Source organism: Phaseolus vulgaris, chromosome 10 (genome assembly GCF_000499845.2).
Source record: "Phaseolus vulgaris cultivar G19833 chromosome 10, P. vulgaris v2.0, whole genome shotgun sequence".
Lineage (NCBI taxonomy): Eukaryota > Viridiplantae > Streptophyta > Magnoliopsida > Fabales > Fabaceae > Phaseolus > Phaseolus vulgaris.
The window spans coordinates 9,884,099-9,896,961 of NC_023750.2; the positions used below are offsets into that span (position 1 = coordinate 9,884,099).

The 12,863-nt window shown below is 33.1% G+C and overlaps 1 pseudogene; it reads left to right on the forward strand.

The window, feature by feature from the left end:
• Window positions 1–1,678: 1,678 nt before the first annotated feature.
• Window positions 1,679–6,730, forward strand: LOC137819544 (disease resistance protein RUN1-like; annotated as a pseudogene).
• Window positions 6,731–12,863: the final 6,133 nt, after the last annotated feature.

Sequence of the window (12,863 nt, forward strand, 5' to 3'; positions counted from 1 at the left end):
CCATAAGTCAAAAAATTTATTCCAGATCCACTAATCCGTAAGTCAAAAAATGCATTATGGATTGACAAATCCATAAGTCAAAACAATTTCCGGATCCACCAATCCGTAACTGAAATAAAGCTTCGGAATTTAGTAATTTGTAAGTCAACAATTTGCTTCTGGAACACTCCCTCATCCAGAAAACAAAAATGATTTACTTATGGAACGACCAATCCGTAGATCATATTTTCACTTTTAGATTGATCCATCCATAGCACAATCTCATATCCCGATTTTTGGGATTCCAAAAACTCCATAACCACCCAACCTCTTAAAAAAACTTACTTCTTGCCTCTAAAATAAAATCAACACTTCACCAACGTTACCACTCCTTCACCTTACCACTGCTTCTCCTTGCTCTCCCAACTAAAATGAGTCTCCACCAACACTACAAAAGAAGAAGAAAGGTAGCAAAGCAACTCATCCAAAATGGTATTTTCAAATAAAAAGTCAAGGTTAGTTTGGGAATTTTAAATTTTTGGTGATGCAAGATGAAAAGCCAGGAAGAAACTCCCTAGCTTTTGTTTTCACATATTTTTGCAATTCAATTCTCTCAGGCCTACACCAAGAATGTTCAGTTACCAAGACTTGCTCAACAAGTTGTTTGCTTCACCAAATTCTCACCTAATCACAAATTTAGCTTAGATTCATGGACCTCACCATCGGAATACATTTTCTAAATTATATTTTCCCGGGTTCTCCATTCTCACAAATCAACTCATGACCAGCTAGTGCACATGAATTTTCAATTTGTTATTTGAATTGACGTTTACAAACTCACGGAAATTAATTTCTCAAAACGTTAACATGCACCAATTGCTCTAATATGAATCGATTTTGATTCAATCTTCATCTCTATTTGTTGTTCAAAAATTCAAGCAGCAGGATCCGTAAATTTTACCAATTCCAGCAACAAAATTCTCAACTGCTCAATTTCACATCCACATCCACATGGTGATTTGAAATTGTACTAAAAGAAATACCAAAACTGAATTCAGATAATCAAGAAAAATATGAAGAACACGAAATTTAGAAGAAGAAGAAAATTGAAGAAGGAGAGGGCATATATTTCTATTTGCACATTTTTTTTACTATTTTATATTTTTTTTTCTATTTACATTATTACTTTGATTCAAAATATAAGACTTAAAATTTTTTCACTACTCTATATATACAATGTTTACAAGACTAAAAAGAAAAAAAACTTTATAATCTTTTTATTAAGATTAAATCTTCTTCTATTTTGTTAGCCGCCGAAAGTTTGAAGACTGAATGGTTTTTATAACAACATTTTCAACTTAATTTTCAAGCTCGGTTCTATGTATATTCTACCTTTGAAAATGACTTTATACAAAGAGGGTGGGAAAATGTTGTGATGAGTTGCATTTACTTTGATTTACAAAACTTTTTCTGTATTTTTTTTTATTTTTTTTATAAATTTATATTAAATTCGGTGTCATAATTGATATGACTTTATACAAAGAGGGTGGGAAAATGAAACGCGCCTACGTGATAATAAATAACCTTCGTAGCAAAAAGCTATTTCCCCAACCATACATAAATCATCACAATAACTTCTTTCACTTTTTGATTTCTATTTATTATTCAGTGTTTGCTCTCCACTTTCACACCCATTCTTTCTCATAATACTTTTCTCTCTCTCAACAACTTTTGCATTCTCTTAATGGCTTCTAATGCCATCCTCCAACACACCTCTTCTTCATCTCATGCAACTCACATCTACGACGTATTTGTCAGCTTTCGCGGTGAAGACACGCGCAACAGTTTCACTGGCTTTCTCTTTGGTCATCTCTGTACAAAAGGCATCAATGTGTTCAAAGACGATGAAGATCTCAAAAAGGGTGAATCCATTGCACCCGAGCTGCTGCAAGCCATTCAAGCCTCTCGACTTTTCATTGTTGTCTTCTCTGAGAACTATGCTTCCTCCACTTGGTGCTTGCGTGAACTGGCGGAGATACGTAACTGCGTTGAAACTTCACCAAGACCTGTTATTATACCTATTTTTTATGATGTTGATCCTTCGGTGGTGCGCAAACAGAGTGGATCTTATGAGAAAGCATTTGCAGACCACGAAAAGAGATTCAGAAAAGATGCAGTGAAGATGGAGGAAGTTCAGAGATGGAGAGAGGTTCTCACACAAGTGGCCAATATCGCTGGCTGGGATATCCGAAATAAGTGAGTAATCGTTTCTCCTTTCTCGTTTCAAGATTCATCACTGTTATATATTTATTATGCACTTATATACCCGTAAGTTTATTTACTCCTTTCTAAACTACAAATAAGAGATATTAGGAATTTAGGAAAAAGTGGAAAACAAATGCAAATTGAGTCCCAATGTATAGCTGTTTAATGAAAATAATATTTTCAAAGTTAAAATTTTTACGTTGTTGTTTTTTCCTGTAAATGTTAAATTTTCAGGTCACAGTGTGAACAAATTGGAGAAATTGTTCAAACCATAATAAATATTTTGGGTCCCAAAATGTCAAGACTTCCGAAGGATGAAATGGTTGGGATAGAGTTTCGGGTTCAAGAATTAAAAAATCTTCTACGTTTAGATTTGGTTAATGATGTTCGAGTTGTCGGAATTAGTGGGATGGGTGGCATAGGAAAGACCACTCTTGCTCGGGCTTTATATGAAAGAATCTATCATCAATATGATTTTTGTAGTTTTATTGATGATGTGAGCAAAATTTATCGAGATTCTAGTTCATTGGGTGTACAAAAGCAGCTAATTTCCCAGTCTCTAAATAAGAAAAATCTTGAAATTTGTAATGTTATTGATGGAACATATTTGGTGTGGACTAGGCTGCACAATGCACGAACACTTCTAGTTCATGACAATGTTGATCAAGTTGAACAACTTAAGTTATTCACAGGGAAAAGAGATATACGTAGATGTGTAGGTGGAGGGAGTAGAATCATTATAATTTCAAGGAATGAACATATATTGAAGACACATGGAGTGGATGATGTTTATCAAGTCCAGTTGTTGAGTTGGGAAAATGCTCTGCAGTTGTTTTGTATAAATGCTTTTAAAGTTAATTATATATTGGATGATTATGAAGAGTTGGCACGTGAGGTACTTTCACATGCTCAAGGTCATCCCTTGGGAATTGAAGTATTGGATCTTCTTTGTTTGGTCGAAATGTGTCACAATGGAGAAGTGCATTGGGTAAGCTAAGATATAATAAAGATAGAAATATCATGAATGTTTTACGTATAAGTTTTGATCAGTTGGAAGAAGAAGAAAAAGAAATATTTCTTGATATTGCATGTTTCCTTCATAATCACCTCTATTATAATGAAATTTTAAGCATCCGTGGATTTGATTATGAAAATGGCATACCAGCTCTGATTGAGAAATCTCTAATAACATGTGAGCATGGGGATATTTATATGCACAAGATGTTGATGGATTTGGGACAAAGTATTGTTAGAGAAAAATCACCCAAGGAGCCTCTAAAGTGGAGTAGGTTGTGGGATTGCAAAGATTTCGAGAAATCTATGTTAGACAATGAGGTAAAAGTAATTGATTGAGTATAAATCTTACATTGCCATTTTTTCTAGAATATGAAAACACTTCGAAAAGTTTAACAATGTTATTCTTTCTCCATAATGTTGTAGGCATCTGAAAATCTTGAAGTCATATATATTGAATGTGATTCGCTTTTGGGAACAGTGAGGGCAGATGGTCTATCAAAAATTAGACACCTTAAGTTGCTTAAACTTGAAGATGTGAAATTTTCAGGCACTCTCAATCATCTTTCGAATGAACTAGCATATCTTAATTGGAGGGAATATCCTTTTAAATGTTTGCCTCAAAGTTTTCAGCCAGAAAAACTAGTTGAGTTATACCTTGTTTGGAGCAGTATTAAACGACTGTGGGAAGGCACAAAGGTAGTGTATATTAATTTTTTATTTTTTTTAAATAAATCAATTAAATCAAAAACATTGTCTTTTAATCTCCTTTTTTCTTTAAATAATTAAAGAAAATCCAAATTTAATTATTAATTTTGTCTTCTATTTGCTAATCACTGTAGCCATTGCACAATTTGAAGCTTTTGGATCTCTCTTACTCCAAAGATTTAGTTGAGATGCCGGATGTTAGAGAGGCCCTAAATCTTGAAAAGATAGAACTTAAAGGATGTATAAAACTCCCAAAAATCAATCCATCGATCGGTCTTTTAAAAAAGCTTGCCTTTTTGAATTTGGGAAACTGCAAAAACCTAGTAAGCTTACCCAATACCATACTGGGCCTGAATTCTCTTGAATATCTGGATGTTCAAAACTTTGTTTAGTTGAAGCTCATATTCTTTCCCAATCAACATCCTATTTTTTTTTAAAAATGTTGTATTCTAGAGCACAAAGAGACTCAGTCAGCTATTTGTTTCCCTCATTTCCTACTCTCCCTTCTTCTCTCACTTGTTTGCGTGAACTCGATCTAAGCTTTTGTAACTTAGTTCGAATCCTTGATGCCATTGGACAGTTGAGTTTCCTAGAACACCTAAATTTGGAGGGAAACAATTTTACCACACTTCCGAACCTCAATAACCTTTTCAGACTATATCATTTAAACTTACAACATTGCAAGCGATTCAAACACTTTCCTGTTCTCCCTTCGCAAACCGACTTGCCCTCAGAAACTTGCAAGCTTCCACTACCATATTTGACACATGAAGATCTGGTAGGACTAATCCTTTATAACTGTAAAGAATTAGTTGAAAGGGAACACTGTTGTAGCATGATTTTTTCGTGGATGATACAAATTTTTCAGGTGTGCATCCTCTTTCCTTCCTCTTCCCTTTTTTGAATCATTTTTTTTACAAAACAGCTACTAACGCATACCTCTTTAGTCTTACGAGGCGAGGTGCTTAGGAAACACATGTAGTCTCAAATTACGTCCAAATATTGCATGTGTTATCCCGGGAAGTGAAATACCGAGGTGGTTCAACAATCAATATGTCAGCATGGACAATTCAATAAGGATTGATACCTCTCCTGTTATGCATGACAACAATTGGATTGGTGTTATGTGTTGTGCAATATTTCACATGGACATTGAAAAGGACATGACTGGTTATAGATCCATAGATCGTAGTGCTAGAATTCCTCCAATCGATTTAAGAAGCGATCTAGTCATTGACCATTTAGATCAAATGTGGCTATTTTATTTATCTCATCAAGAGTTTGGTGAACGACGTTATGATTGCAGATGGTACACATCTTATAATGGTGTTATTAGTGTGGAGTTTACAAAATTGATGATGGACAAAAGCGAATTCGAGAAGGGAGAACCCCAATATGTTAAGGTGTATGTGAAGAAATATGGGTATCGGTGGGTATATGAGCAAGATCGACAAGTACCAAACTCAGGTACTTAATATTTGTTATATTTTTGTTTTCTTCTTTCGTGTCTTACAAATGCATTTGAGGTTTTGATCCACAAAGTTTTTGTCCTGTGCTACAACATGCAAGGGAGTTACTAACTTCACTATTTAATAAGAGCTCAAATACCAAGTGTATTTCAATAATAAGATTCTAAAGAAAACCAACCAGAAATACTCGTTAAGATCATCGTAGTGTCACCAGGATGGGTGTGGAGACTTTCCATGTATGCTCTTCCTCGCTTCCGAGATTAATCAACATGCTACAGAAATCATTATACAAAGATGAAGGTATGTGAGGTATTATCATTATGTCATGAGAGACAACATCTTAGCTTTTCAATTACTCGGGTACAAAGGACTTATAACATTGCACAGGAATGCCTCTTCAACACTTGGTTCGTAAAACTCTCATTCTTTTAGTTAGTGCAATAAGATAATATGAAATGAATAAAGATGAAGAAAGAAGATTTATGCTATGATTTTTATACTAGTTTATCTCATACACTAGTGCAAAATTAGCAAACAACGACTATTAATAACGACATTTTTTGGCTATTTTCCGTAAAAAAAGACGTGGTGATAGAGTGGTGAATAAGTCAAAGTTTTGACAACGGTTTTAATTCGAAGCATTGCTAAAAATGGTGAAATAAATTAAACAAGGACGATTTTTGAATGGTATGTCGATAAAAAAAATGATGAATTTTAGATGATCAAATTCTAAAAAGTTAGTTTAACTATAAATGAAAGAAATTCATTTGATAATTTGAGTACAAATCACAATATGTAGTTTGGTTTAAATCACCAATTTACTAGTTATTTACAACTTACTTCCTAGATTGAGCACCTTGGTGGTGTGTATGTTGCAGGATCAAGGGTAGACATCCCACAATTCTTTGGAACATCGTTACACGAGTACTCCTCTAAGGCATCTAGCCAAGAAGCTATTTTGCAATTGATGTAGTAGATTGAGCAGGGGTAACAAAGGAGGTTACTCAAAAGTTGAGGCAAGAGTTTAAGGAACACCTAGAGACCTTAAGTCTTTCATAAGACAACTTCTGCACAAAAGACCTTTGTCCCTCCCACAATTAGCGTTAGCACAAAGAGAAGTTGTGCAACTGATAATCCAAGAGGGGATTGTTGAAGATGGTTGTTGCCCCTTTAAGATTGTGTTTGATGAAGACTTATGTGTGTTTGATGAAGACTCATGTACATTTCATTTGTCTTTTTGCTTTGCTTTAAGTTTGTCTTAGTTAGTGCTTAGAGGTTGTCTAAGAGTGGGCTTTTTGCTGAGTAACTCACCTCATAACCACTGGCCATGTGATAAGAACAAGCATAAGTTTTCTTAAACTGTTTTTCACATGTTTTACACAAAAACACGTTTACTGCATAAAAATAAATCTGTTCTTTTCTAAATAAACAGATTCATTTTTTTCACTGATGCTTTGGCTAAGTCTTGTAAAAATTAGATTTTGTGCATCAGGTATTTTGACTAAGTCTTCTTCTTTTCAAAACGACTGAGTTTTAAATTGTTAAACTTTCTCTGTTTTCGTTTTGAAAAATAAATCTGTTCATCTGTAAATGAATAGATTCTTTTTGTCTCTGGTGCCATGTCAAGCTTAAACGTTTTTCAGTTTTATCTCAGCACCAGAATGGTTGACTAAGTCTCCTCACTTAACAAATTCTCTAACTGCTTTTGAAAATAAATTTGTTCATTTTACTTTCAATCTGTTCATTTTATAACAACTTTAACTGTTTTTCAAAATTCTGTTATAAGCTGGCTTTCTATAAAATGCAAACTTGTTTCTGAGCTTAATAACAATTCATACATTTGCAAAAACAAGTTTTGACAGCAGAGAGTTAAATGTTTACAAAGGATTAGCATTTGTTCTTCAAAGATTTCGAAAATCACAAAGTGCTTGTTCTTGGTTTGGTTCAAAAGCTTGGTGTGAGGTGCAGCTACTGTTCTAGCAATCTTGCCTACTGGTCTAAGGCAGATCTGTGTATCCTCAATAAGGTGTAGTCGTTTCACATCTCTTTCTTGTAATAGTTTGGTTGAACACTCTTTTTGATAGGTGTTCTTGAAGAGTGGGTGTGTGTGTATGCTGAAATAGGTTTTTTCAGCAAGAGTACCTAAGTTCTTGTAGGTTTCAAGAACAGTGGGAATTGTACTTGGTTGTACTGTGTGTTAGTGATTTCCACCTGTTGTTGGTGAAGACTGGATGTAGCTCAGTTGAGTGAACCAGTATAATTGCTTGTGTACATTCTCTCTCACTCTCTGCAATTTCGTTTCTGCATAATTGATAAAACAGCAAAGAAATAAATCGGTTCAATTGAAAATAAATCTGTTCTTTCTGGGCATTGTGCATTCTGTTCTTGATTTCTGAAAAAGTTGTTTAAATCTCATAAGAACATATATAATCTGCTAAAAGCCATTGGAACAGATTGTCTGTGATAGGTTGCACAAGAAACTGTCAATGCTATTAATTGAACCTTAAACAATTGCTTAAAGTTGAAGCTTGCTGTTCTGTGATTCATTGTTCTTAATTTCTGGAAAATTGCTTAATATCAAGAAGAACACTCATAGTCTGTTAAAAGCCACTGGAACAGGTTGTTTGCAAAGGTCACTCAATTAACTAGCATGCTATCAATTGAACCTTAATCACTTGCTTGAAACTGAAGTTTGCTGTTTTGGTGTTTCACTGTTTTTCAATCTGATATCTGTGTGTGAGCATCTGGAAAACCTATCTGCATAGTCTTGTGATTAACCTTGCTGTATTAAAAGCGTTTCAAACAAAAACAGTGCTGAAATAAATCTGTTCATTTTCACATAAATCGATTTATTTTCTGTAAAACTAGGTTAAACATTGTTTCTGCGAGAAAATTTTAAAAGGTCAATTCACCCCCCCTCTTGAACTTTGGCACTATTAAACCCAACAGGGATGACATTGGCTCCATAAGCCAATGTGATTCATATGTGGATGACAATTATATTTCTCGATTGATGACCTTATGAGGTCACTATGTTACATAATGTGGCTTCTCCCTCTTTATATGGTCAAGTTCAAGATTGAGAAAGTTTGCATTAATGATGTTGCAGTTCCTTTGCAAATGGATGAGATAATTAATGTGGCATAAACCTTTTAAATATTTATAGTCTGACCTAGACCCCTTGTGAAACCTAATGTAGAACTTCCGGTAAGAAAATAATTTCTAATTATTAATTTTTATTTATATGTAAATGCATTTGTAGATGTAAGTTAATGAAAATATTTTTTTATTGTGTAGTCAAGGTCGTGTGAATTAATCATGACTTTGAATATCCTCAATTAATTTTATTTTAGTTACACTAAAGTTGTAAAGGAGAAAACATGACTTTAATTTAACATTTTTTTTATTTACATTGAAATCGTACGGAGGTGACACGACTTTCGTTTAACCAATTTTTTAATGAAGTGTGCGGGTGATACACGACTTCACTTTAACATGTTTTTTTATTTACTGGGGTGTTTTGAAATATCAACCAATCCCACTTTCTTTTTTCCAAAGTCCAATACTCTCTTTCTCTTTCTCATGTGTCGGAAATGCTAGGTTGGACACATGTTTGATATGCAATATAACCCTCAAAGCTTTTTTTTTTATTTAGAATAAGAAATATAATTAAATGAGATAATAATGTTATCCTTATAAAAAAAGACATATACAGAAGGGAAAAAGGTAAAAACGTGCACTAAAAAAATGGTTTCAAAATCCTAGACATTGTAAAATTGCATCTTCTGTAATTCATTTCTATCATGCGAAGGGTAAACCCCCTTGCCCCATTTTCAAACCCTCTCTCCTCTTAATATATGGACAAACCATATATTTATAATAAAAAAAATCTTGTCCCTTGTAAATAAAAGAAAAAAAAAACATGTTAAACAGAAATTGTGACACCTCTGCACCACTTTAATGTAAATGAAAAAGAAAAAAGTGTTAAACTAAAGTCATCAAAGATATTATTGACCCATAGGACTTCATCCTCAACATAAAGTCCCAGAGGTCAAAAACAACTTCACTAAAAAGTATCAAAGAAGGTAGCATGACATATTTATAATGAAATTGTGTCATTAGGCACAACTTACTCATATTTGTAATTTTTTTTAAATTTGGTCATTTACATGAAGTCAAAACAAAATTGCACTATTTTGCTTAAAAAGCCATATTAATCACATGAATTTCATATCTAAAAAGAAAAATGGTAACAGTCATTGTAGACAAATGACATGTTGGCAATTTAGAAAAACTATTTCATTAAGGGTAAAACATCATTTGAATACAAGAAAGTGTATATATATCATTCTTAAGTTGGCTCTTCAAAGTAAGAAAATAAAATAAATAATTAAATCCTTAAAATGCAATATATTAATCCCTTCAGTCTAAAATTGAAAATTAAAAAACTGATACTTTTGTTTGTCCCAAAATGATTGTAATTTTAATCATTTAGAAAAACTATATAAAAATTGATGTTCTAATTTTCAATAAAGTGTAAATTATTTATTCCTAATTTGCCTCCAAATAAATTATATCAATATCGTATTGATAGTGGATAAAAGTAATGCATATTTATTGAGTGCATGGTTATTTTAAAGTTAAAAACGCAAAGTCCAAACCAAAACGAACTAAACTTAAAAAAAAATACAACATAGAAAATTGTTCAAACCAAAATTGTCCTCTATGTTTAATATAGACAACAATTACTACCACAATCATTTTCTATGTGGATCAACATACAACAGTTTTAACCCCATTGCCGTATATTTTGTACATTTTTTTTTGTCTAATTAATATTTAGGACAATGGTTTGACTGAAAACATTATAAATGTAAAACCATAACAATGACAGTTTCTATTATATAGATGACTGGTTAAATCATCGTTTAAATTTAATAATTTAATCAATAACTCTATATATAGCTGTTTGAAAGTCATTTTAAAATTGTCATCTATACACCTTTTTATAGTAGTGTAAGTGTGAGAAAACTATATTGATAAAATAATCATAAATAACTGAGTAAAATGTTCTTTTTGGAATAATGTAGTGCATGATGTTAGAATTGAAGGCCTTAAACAAGACGGAGGGTGAATTGTTTTTAAACGTTTTACGCAAAGTTTGAAGGTATGAAGAAAGTCAAAAAAGAATCACAGCCAAAGGAATGAGAGAACACAAGTTATAAAATAGCTTTAGTTGAATACTAGAAATTCAACCGGTTGTTTTTATCAGCAGTGAATAAAAACAACTAAAACAGATATAAAAGAGTTTAGGGAGAGAAAGAATCACACAAACAGTTTTATACTAGTTCACTCTTACACCAAGAGCTACATCCAGTTCCCATAAACCTCTGGGTATCCACTAAGTAATCAAAAATCAGATTACAAACACACAACCACCAAAGAAGTGATCTTGATCCCCTCAAGAACTTACAAAATTACAAAAATGAAGAAAGAAATATGATTGATCACACCTGGTACAAAATCAAATCAAATTACACAGCAAGTCTTACTTCACTCTTAGAAAAAAATATCCAATGCCTTAAGCAATCTTAGAGCAAACTTGATTTCCCAAACTGATCTTGTAAGTGTTAATGATAGGAGCGTAAAAACAATTTATACTCCAAGAAGCTGTTGAAAACATTTATTGTAAAAGCCAAATCAGTTCCAAATCATTTAAAGCAGATTTAACTAACTTAACAAAATTTTGTTAAGACAATTCAAAAAACAATTAGTTGTTTTGTCGAAATAACCGATTGAATTGGTTTGACAGCAAAGTCAACCAAATTCAAACCTGCTAAAACCAGTTTCAAAAATCCTAAGTATGAAGCAACCGATTGAAACCATAAAACAACTGGTTATTTTTCTGCTTCTTCATAAAACAATCTTTTCAAAAGGATTTGAATTAAACCAGTTTTGGATTCTAACTAAGAGTGAATTAACAAATTCAAAACTACCCCAAAACTCACACAACTAAGCTACAACCAGCCTTCAAGCAATCCATGGAGATTTGGAGTCATCAAAGCTCTTGTTCAACATATGGTTGCAACTATTTACAAGAAATAGATAAATTAGTAAGTTATAAATTAATCAAGTTTATATGAATTGACTAGATTTAAAAGTAATGAAAGATTCATAAATTTTGGTTGAGAGAAATTATTAGATCAAGTATTTATATAATAAAAATGATATCAAGATAATTTATCAACCTCCCTAATTGTGGTTTAGCAAAAATGTGTTTGCCTAAATCCATTGTTGGATTCTTGAGTTGTTGTTTGGACTAGCCGTTGGATGTTCTTTAAATTCATTGTTACTTTGGTTTTTGGTTAATGCTTAGTTAGAACTATTGATGATCGATTGTGATGCAAACCAAGCCAACTAAGAGATGACCAAGGATGCTCACTGTGAGAAGTCATCTCAACAATTAAGTGAAGACCTCACCAAAGGAAGAAATGGACACAAACCAGAGCATCTAATGTTCTTCCTGCTGGTCTTCTTAAAGAATAAAACAAGTTGTAAATAAATTGGGCTCACTTGAGGGGTCCAAATAGTAAGATAGGATAGAATAGGTGCCTTTATCATAAGTAGGAGTGTTCATAGCGAAATGGACTTGATCCAAGCCCACTTTTTCAAGACAAGGCACCTAGAATTAGGGTTTTTGACCTAGTTTCTAGAAGAATGAGCTTTATGTGCGATTTTGACTTAAGTCAAAGACCTAGGCTGCCCCTTTTGCTCATTTCCCATCCTACCCTTCATACTTGTTCTCCTAGGCTCCTTCACCTATAAATAGGATGTCTACTTCATTGTATTTTACATGTTGAATTTGAATAGAAAAGTTACTTTGCACAAATTGTGTGAGGTGTTTGTGAGGCTTGTTTCCTCTTAGCATTAGGTCTCATATTGAGTGATTGGAGAGCTCTCAAGTGGCATCCATCAACACTTATCTTGGAGGAAAACCACACTCCAAGTGGCGTGACCACCTTCTCTTCCACCACATAAGCTTTTTCCTTCCTTCATCTCTTTCATTTTTTCCATTACTCCATTTATCTTTGTGTCCTTATGTTCTTATTTTCTTCCGTTGTCAATTCGGTTTCCATCATGTTTTTATGTTTTCTTCCATGTTCATTTAATTTCCGCCCTTCATCATCAATCACCATATACTTGTATTTTTCCTTTGCCCTCTATGAGTGAACCTTCACACCTACTTTACCACTTGGTTAAGTTTGTGTCCAGTGGAGATCTTCTTTGGGTTCTCAGCATATAATTGATAAAATCTTAATCCTAAGTAAAGTGTCATACCTAAAACGGAATCATCTAAAATCAACTCACATCAGATTGTCTGCCTTATGTGAAAAGGTAAAGACAAGTTTTGCAAAAACCTAAACATAT